Source organism: Cryptomeria japonica, chromosome 5, assembly GCF_030272615.1.
Source record: "Cryptomeria japonica chromosome 5, Sugi_1.0, whole genome shotgun sequence".
In the NCBI taxonomy this organism is placed as follows: domain Eukaryota; kingdom Viridiplantae; phylum Streptophyta; class Pinopsida; order Cupressales; family Cupressaceae; genus Cryptomeria; species Cryptomeria japonica.
Window position 1 is genome coordinate 523,539,320 of NC_081409.1, and position 9,580 is coordinate 523,548,899.

Genomic DNA, 9,580 nt, shown 5'->3' on the forward strand with positions numbered 1-9,580 from the left:
TAGGTTCTCATCATGGTTTTTTCCTTAACTGGGTTTTCCACGTCAAAAATCTTGGTGCCAAATGTGCTTTTGATGTGGTGTTGTTTCATGCTTTAGTTGTAAATTATCAGTTCTATTTTCTGGTTTAAGTTGCAGTACGTTTTGGTGCAAACTGATTCACCCTGCTCCCTCTTAGTTTGTTGTATTGTTGCCAACACAAATTTCGTGCCTAGCGACTCATATTTCTTGGTTCCAAGTAGATCCAATGAATTGTAGCTTATGAGAAAGATTCAAACAAGGCAAAGTAAGGAGCATGTTGAACATTCTCATCTATCACCACCAAAGAGGAAGAGTAAGGCAATAAAGAAAGCAACAAATCCAACAAATTCATCAGATCCATCAACTGAAGTTTTGCCTACTCCTATTGCTCAGCCTTCAGTTCAACTTACAAAAATCCCTTGTTTTCAAGCTCTTCAGCTCAAGCACCTTTAAATCCACCTGTTATTCCAATGGCTCAACTAAGAGTTCATCATTTTTTGCCTTTCAATCAAGGCAACCCTTTAAACCTTACACAGCATGGTGGCATTCTTGTAGCAGCATTGAAAAGCCTACCTTTCTTCACAAGAGAATATCAAACTATACCCATTGAACATATAAAGGACATAGCTTCATTGTGTGGAGTTCACCATATTACACACGAGAATGTTACAATCAAGCTTATGGCTACATCATTCAAAGGGAAAGCTCTTTAGTGGTTCAAAGGATTACTTATCAATTCAATGGGGTCTTGGGATGATCTAGGTGATAAGTTAAATAGACATTTTGAAGACAAATATGACCATTTGTCACAGTTAGAGCAATTGAGTACCATAAAGAGAGCTCCTCAAGAGCAAATGATCGATTTCAACTTTTGTTTCCAAAAGGCTTGGCATAGAATCCCTGTCATGGTAAGACCTACTACACATGCTTTTTTATCTTATCTTAAGGCACTTAATAGTGTCATTTCTATTATGATTTAGTCTATGGGTGCAAATAATCTCCCAAATGTGTTTGATGTTGTTATTAAAGCAGAGAACTATATAATTCAAGCTGGTAAAATAGCTCCTAGGCCTCCCATGCTTATTTTTCCAAAAATATAGCCTATTGTGCCTCTTTTGGAGCCTCTAGTTGTTGTCCCACCTTTACCAACTTTTAATTATCAAGTTGCAACCCAAATCAAGAGTTTCAAGGTTTCAAGGTTTTGGGAACAAAATGACCAATATTGAAAAGCAAGTAGCTCAAAGCACCAAGTCTAATCAAGCTCCTTATTATCATAACCAACAAAATAGGCCTCCTTATCAAGCTGGCCCTCAAGGTCAAAGAAGAAATTATAATGCAAGGTCAAACCTTCCCTATAATCTAAACACTACTAGCTCATCCAAGGATATTGTCCCAACTCATAACAACATGGCATCAGATTATGAGTGGTGTTATCCTTGCAACCAAGCTCATAATTAGACCACTTGTTCAAATGGTATGCTACATCAAGCACTCATGGTTCAAAATAACATTGTTGTCTCAGAAGATAGTACTCATGGAACTCGTGAACAACAAGGTTCTCATCCTGAATCAAGCCCGGGTGTCACTTTGGTTAAATGGCAAGGTGAGGAATTATGTGGAGTGAATTACCCACAAGCTCAAAATCAGTCCTACACTCTTATTGCAGCAAATACGAGGTCCAAAAGGAGGGCCATTGATATAGGACAATAAGTTGATAAAGGCACAAATCAGGTTTCTACAAGCCAACAAGCACTACTTGGACCTCCACCTACTCTGAATATACAAATTCTACCAAGAGAACAACCAATGATCAACAAAGATCAGCCTAGAAGCCAACCATAACAAGCACAATTACAAGAAGGTATTGCTATTAAAAATGGACAACACAAGGTTAGTACAAGTTTATTTAATTTTTTGGATCAATTGAAGAAGACACATGTTAGTGTCTCAATGTGGGATTCTCTAGCTCTTCCAGGGCAAAAGGATTTTCTACTATTGTGTCATAAAATTGCGACCCTTACAATTTTTGACCACATTAGAGTCTTCACATCGATGAATTGAATCCCCAAGCCCGATCGGAGACCCGAGACTTGCTCAATCCCCGAAACTACAATTTTTCCGCACTCTTCACTGCCTAAACCTGCTTCCTGTCCTAAGTTAAGGGAAGGACAGTGGCATGGCACCCCTGTCCCTGCCCTATCTTGGGGCCCCTTCTTTCAAACTATTCATTGAACTTTGCACTTAAAGCGAGAAAACTTTCCTTGTGTAGGCCTATGACAAAAAATCAGCCTATTAACCTTAATTGATAAATATATAAGTTGCATTTGCCTTCCTATTTGCATAAGGTGAAAATTGGCGTAAGTTCAAATACATGAGATCGTGCATTCAAGAGCATTCAAGCATTCAAGAACATTCAAGAATTCCTTTCAAGCATTGAGCATTCTCAAGTCTCCCTTCAAGTCTAGGTGTTGTATTCAAGTCAAGGATTCAACCATTGAAGTGAAGATTCCTTTCAACATTCAATTCCATATAAACAAGTCTACCTACATTTCTATCACAACCTCCCTTGAGGTGAATTACATTTCAATCTTTCATTTACATTTACTTGTGTATATGATGAAAATGGATAACAATAATAACGATATTGAAAGGCTAAATGAATTCAACCACAAAACCCTAGCCTAACAACAACAAGGATCCACCATAACATATGAAGATTACCTAAGACAATGCAAATCAAACGAAATCACAAAGATTATACCATCACATGTCCAATAGGGTTTGGATCTCCATTCTTCCTATCTCCATTGATCTTGTTTGATGTATTTGCTCTCAAATTTCATGTGCACAAGAGCTCAACAAAGAACAGAATGTGGTTGCAAGTAGGATCGCATATGTCAAGTAGTTAGAATGATTGATTAGCCAGGGTTGATAATGAAGGAAGTATCTCCTTATATAGAAGACACTATATGAAATGGAGGGATAAGATTGAGAGGTTGAAAAGGAGGTCGGTTATGATTAGAGGGTAGGTAAAAGAAATAATAAAATAATGAAAGGGGTAGGTAGTGTATGAATTAAGAGATGAATGATATGTGTCATGGGTAGAAAAGGCTAATGAATTAATTAAATAAATAAATATTTATTTAATTAATAGAAGAAGTGAGATCAATTAAATAAATAAGATATTTATTTAATTTAGAAAAAGGACAATTTAAACAAATAAATGTATTTATTTAAATGAGAAATAAGGCTAGAAGAGGATAAATGAATTAATTAAATAAATAAAGATTTATTTAATTAATAGAAGAATTAAGCTTAGATAATTAAATAAATAAAATTTATTTAATTAGACTGGACAATTTTGGGTGTCTACATTTTGCCCCTCTTTGAGACAATGCGGCTTGTCGCGTTGTTTCAAAGAAGATAATATGAATTGATACAGAGTTGCCCCAAGATGGGAATGATATGCCCCCTCGAGAGATTAGATGAAAATGTCTAAAAAGATTATAGACAATCTCTCGATAAGAAAGAGAGGCTAGAATGCACTGACCGGATAAAGTGACAGAGTCACGGGATAATGAAGACTAACTCGGGAGACAAGGGCTAGGGCTAGGACTAGGGCAGTCTATAAGATAGACCATGAGGGAAAATACATCCTCATTGTCATCCACACATCCACAAGAGTAGAGTGCAGAGCGAAATAGAGCAGTAGCTGTCAGCAGCGATGGCCTTTGTTCACATATTCGACCGCGTTCGCCGATTCGAGAGGCCAACAAAGGCAGGAGAGCTGGTAAGTACCACAAAACCTTCTTGTACGTTGTTGCATTTATTGTTGTCATTAATGCATGCTAGGTAATGTAATAAATGCGTGTTTGTGTCAGGAAAACGCGTTTGTGTCCAAAAATGTGAATTTGTATCTTCTAGGTCAAATCGGCAGTTTTGTGATGAACATACGTTGTCGATTGGATAAGCTGCTGAGAGGATACACTCAAGCAGGTCCTCTAGGGAAAACTAGGATAGCAAATAGGGCTAGGATTGACAATTCTGTGATAGAACATACGTTACCAATTAGGAAACTACTCAAGAGGATTCACTCAAACAGAGGCCCTAGGATAGGATAGATCAAGGCACTTTGTGATGAACAGTGAGTACCAAGATATAGTACTTTGTGATGAACAGGGAGTACTAAAATATGAGCAGCACTTTGTGATGAACAGGGAGTGCAAATGTGAGCAGTACTTCGTGATGAACAGTGAGTGCCACACACGTAGTACTTTGTGATGAACAGGGAGTACTACTAGGATAAATAGCAACACTTTGTGATGAACAGTGAGTGTCACTAGGATAGATAGCAAGATGCACTTAGATAAAAAGTAGCATTTTGTGATGAACATTAAATGCCACGATGACTGACATGATTGATTTGCTTGACTGCAGGAGTATTTGCCTATGTTGGAGTCACAGGAGAGATTCCCGTCAACGCAGAGATTGCAACCTGAGCTGAGCTTCGAGGACCGAGCTGCGATTGAGGCTATGGGATTGAGACATATTTTGTATGTGCTTGAGTTTCGGGCAAACATGGGATTGTTGACTGCACTGGCAGAGAGATGACACTCCGAGACTTGTACGTTTCATTTACCGATGGGTGAGATGACAGTCACCCTAGAGGATGTATACAGGATCCTGAGGATACCGATCGATGGGGAGCTGATTCCCTATGATCGAGATGGAGACAGGGAGGCCCTAAGACGAGTGTTCCAGGACCCAGGACTGGAGATGAGGGCTGGACATGTGGCTTGGGACACCATGACAGCTACAGGATTAGCGTTTCTAGCAGTGATAGGAGGAGCGATCAGTGGGTTCTTGTGTCCTGATAGAGCGACACGAGGGTTGGCTGTGGGCTCGGGAGGAGCATTGGAGACACTGGTGACACAACACACTAGATATGCCTGGGGACCATGTGTGCTAGCACACCTGTATTATGAATTGCACCAGTTTGTGTATCACGGGTCAGTGGGATTGGGTTGCGGGGTCACATTGTTACAGGTGTGGGCCAATGAGCATCTGCCAGTGACAAGACCGATACATTTCAGGGGCAGAGGTCACGGACGCAGTTTTGTACACTTGTACGACATGATCACTTCGTAGCCACGGATTGGCAGGTTAGAGCACTGGCGGCGAGTGATTGATGACATTGATATGGTCATATGGAGGCCATACCTTGGATGTGAGCAGTGGGGGGATGATGCAGTAGAGCTGCCCTACACCTTCCGGAGCAGGTATCTGATTGGGCGGACGCCCTATGTGCTGGAGAGACAGTTAGTGGACAGGGTGGGTAGGCAGTTCGGCAGGATCCAACGGATGCCACGAGGTTCAGGCATGTATGCATGGACTGTCAGAGATCAGGCGCAGTTTGGGCCTTTATTATCATGTGATCAAGCTATTACACAGGTCGTAGAGATCATGCCCCTACCCTAGGACATGTGGCCAGAGATTGAGGATGTCGGCATGGATGCCGAGTACACATCATATTGGGCCGAGCATCCATTCCCACGCCTGACGAATCTAGGAGAGCTACTAGATGGAGATGGTGGTGGGGATGGGGATGAGGACGGTGATGATGGAGGCAGAGGCCGACTGAGGAGGAGGGGGGTAGTTGGAGAGAGGAGGGTGGCACCGCGGAGGGGGGGTGGAGAGGACAGGCAGGCTCGGGTGGTGAGGGGTCGCGGTGGATTACCGCTACAGGTGCCAGCAGCACAGGGTCCCAGACAGGTGCAGGTACAGGGACAGGGACAGGGACAGGCACCAGTATAGGCACAGGCATAGGGGCAGGCACCCATACAGGAGGAGCCACAGGGGGCTGAGGCAGAGGAGGATGAGCTAACGGAGCTGAGGGAGATCTTCCAGGGACAGGCAGATGAGATCCAGGAGCTAGAGAGAGAGAGGGATAGGCTTAGGAGGCGGCTCAGAGATACTGAGCGGGAGCGGGATCAGGCCATTCAGCGCTACACAGAGGCTGAGACAGCACTGAGGGCTGGGAGGTAGGCGGCAGAGGACATAGGGGCCGAATATGCCTATGTTCTGCGGGTAGGGGAGGAGATCGGTTACTGGCGGGATCTCTATTATGGTGTGGTGCCAGCTGATCAGCGGGCGAGGAGCTTCCATAGACCATCGCAGACAGCGACAGCTACGGGAGGGACCCGGAGGAGACAGGCGTCTAGTGGTGGGGTTATGGGTCCTCCACCACCACCAGATAGAGGAGACAAGAGGGATGATCCTGGGGTAGGTCCTTCGGGGGCTCAGATTCCGTCGAGGCCAGGCAGCTCTGAGGGAGGGAATTCATCATAGCCGTAGAGGGCTCCCTATGTATCAGTATTGTACCATTTTTGTATGATGATGTAGACACCTTCGGGTGATTGTAGCCATATGATTTTTTGACATCATTGTATTATGACACTTTATATATATATATATATATATATATATATATATATATATATATATATGAGATGATTCATCTTTGCGGCAGCTATATGCATGCGTACCTATGTGATGTATGTTTCTATGTGATGCTTATGATATGGATGCAAATATGTATATGATGCAATGCAATATATTTTTTTGTTCTTCATGTTTTATATGTGTATGCATGATGCAAATGTAAATTGTGCTAACAGGTGTTGTGTGCAGGATGTGATGCAGTTGTGATATCTATATGTATGTATGAAATGCTTATATGTGGTAATGCAGGTGCAACTACATGAAATGCAAATGTTTTTGGTGTGTCATTATACTCAGTCATGTGATAGTAGGCTACGCGGACTCGAGAAGGACGATGGAAGTCAATCAAGAAAGGGGGATGAAAGACAGAAGATATGAAAGTGAAAGAGCTTCTTGTGCGTTATCATCATTGAGCTTTATTATGGCAAGTAGGTTATGACAATTGAGGCATATGTTCGACCCAGAAAGTCATTGTACCTGTTTGCATGGAGATAAGACAGTCACAAACAAGGAATGCCCTAGTTCATACTAGACTCACAGTGTCCTCATATCCTTGGACAAGTCATAGCATTACTAAGAGACAATCCACAGACAGCAAATACAAATAGGTGACGATACCCCATCCTCGCCTTTCTAGTCAAAGACATCCTGGAGATAGAATCTCTAGTCAGAGACATCCCGGAAAAGCTAAAAGACATGTCACCAAAAAAGATGAAATCAAAAGAAAACCAAGACTCGACACCAACATCCACTGTAGTCCTCAAGTTTAGTTTCTCTTGTCACTTGTATAAGTCGTGTTTGATTGTGGTCACAATGTTTACTTTCACAAAAAGGATAGATAGCACTGAACCATATATTGTCTGAGTCTATTGAAAGATTTGATTTGTTGAAGCCCATTGTTGTTGTTGTGTCTCATCTGAAACTGACTGAATCCATGAAACTGATACTTTATTGCGGAGAAGATGAAACTTTATTGCGGATCTGTGATGCAAATATTGCTTTATTGTGGATTGTGCGCAGATAGACTGAAGGAAGTTGGAAGAAACTATACTCCTCGAAACATGTGATGTTCTCAGTTCCACACCCATCACTAGACGTGGGATTTGCCTTAGCCACAGATAGGATCTGATTTATTATGGATGGAAAGGGAGGTGAAAAGGGAGGTTTATTATGAATGGCGAACCAATCTTGGGTAGATCAATAACAAGCCATGATGGGAATGGGTAAGTTTATTATGAATGAATAGGCTGTGAGTGTGTGCAAAGTGAAGTGATGAAAGAGAATCCTAAAGGAGGGAGGAGCAATGTCTCTACACATGGTGCTGGTGACCCAGTTTTCACCATGGTACTTGCCCAGGGCGCCACCGAAGTGGTTTTCACCGTTGGACGAAATTATTTCTCTTTACTTTTTTCGATTTTTCAATGTTTTTTGTGTCACAAGGTGCCTGTTTGCCAGGTTTTCACCAAGTAACGATTTTTATGTTTTTATAATTTTTTTGTATTTTTTAATTTTTTAATTTTTTTGTATTTTTGAATTAGGATACTCTGAAGAGCTATGTGTAAAACCTGCGAAGGTGCATGCTGTTGATAAGATCCTCCAAAGGTTCACCCTCTGTAGTTGAGAGCTGATATGCACCAGATCTATATGTTGTTGTGATGATGTAAGGACCAAGCCAATTTGGTTCAAACTTGCCCTTCTTCTCTCTGTCTTGCTGATTTTTGGGGTTTTCTCTGAGAACCAAATCACCTACCTCAAATGTGCGAGGCTTGACCTTGTAATTGTAGCTGCGACTCATTCGTTGTCGATAAGCCTTGAGATGATTAAAAGCAGTTTGTCTTCGTTCATCCAATAGTTCCAGTTCTTGTAAGCGAGAGATCCTATAGTCTTCATCACTGATGATGTTTTGCAAAGAGACTCGTAAAGAGGGTAGCTCAACCTCAATAGGCAAGATGGCTTCAGCGTCGTAGACAAGTGAATAGGGTGTAGCTCCTGTAGGTGTGCGGACACTTGTGCGGTATGCCCAAAGTGCAGAATTAAGTTGGATATGCCAATTATGGCCAGCATCGTCGACTGTCTTTTTTAGGATTTTAAGGATTGTCTTATTAGATGCCTCAGCTTGACCATTACCTTGGGGATAATATGGCGTGGAGAAACGATGTGAAATATGGAAGCGGTCACAGAGTTCACGAACATCCTAGTTTTTGAAGGGACGCCCGTTATCAGTGATAATGGAAATAGGAATACCGTATCGACAAATGATATAGTTGAGAATGAACGTAGCAATCTATTTTCCAGTGACTTGTGTGAGAGGCACGGCTTCAATCCATTTTGTGAAATACTCTGTGGCAGTGATAATGAATTTATGACCATTGGAAGAAGGAGGGTGAATCTTGCTTATGAGGTCGAGTCCCCACTGACAAAAGGGCCAAGGAGACACAATTGGTTGAAGTTCTTACGTTGGCGCATGTATGAGGTCTCCATGAATTTGACATTGCTTACATTTCTTGACAAACTGATATGAGTCCTTTTCCATATTGGGCTAGTAATATTCAGTCCTGATGAGTTTCTTGGCTAAGGTAGGACCACTAGTATGTGGACCACATATCCCTTCATGTACTTCACGTAATGCAATCTGAGCTTCGTCACTTTCTAAACATCTAAGAAGAGTGCCATCTAGACCTCGCCGGTATAGGATATCAGCTAAAATGACATATTGAAAGGATTGGCGAATGAAAGTGCGACGTTGGTTATTTGATAAATCAGGAGGTAGGGTATTGTCACGAAGGTATGTGAAAATGGAACCATATAACTGGGACTCGGGACCGACAACACATATCATCTCAGTAGGAATGATTTCATATGAAGGAACCAAAAGGTTATCCACCAAGAACTCATAATGGGTCTCATTTGGAGGTAGATCAATCAGTGAATCAATTGTAGCCATGGCATCTGCGGCGCCATTCTGTTCTCTTGGTATCTGCTCAAAATCTATCTTGGTGAAGTGTTGTTTCAGGTCATCCACCATTTGTTTGTAAGGCATTAATTTTTCATCTTTTGTTTG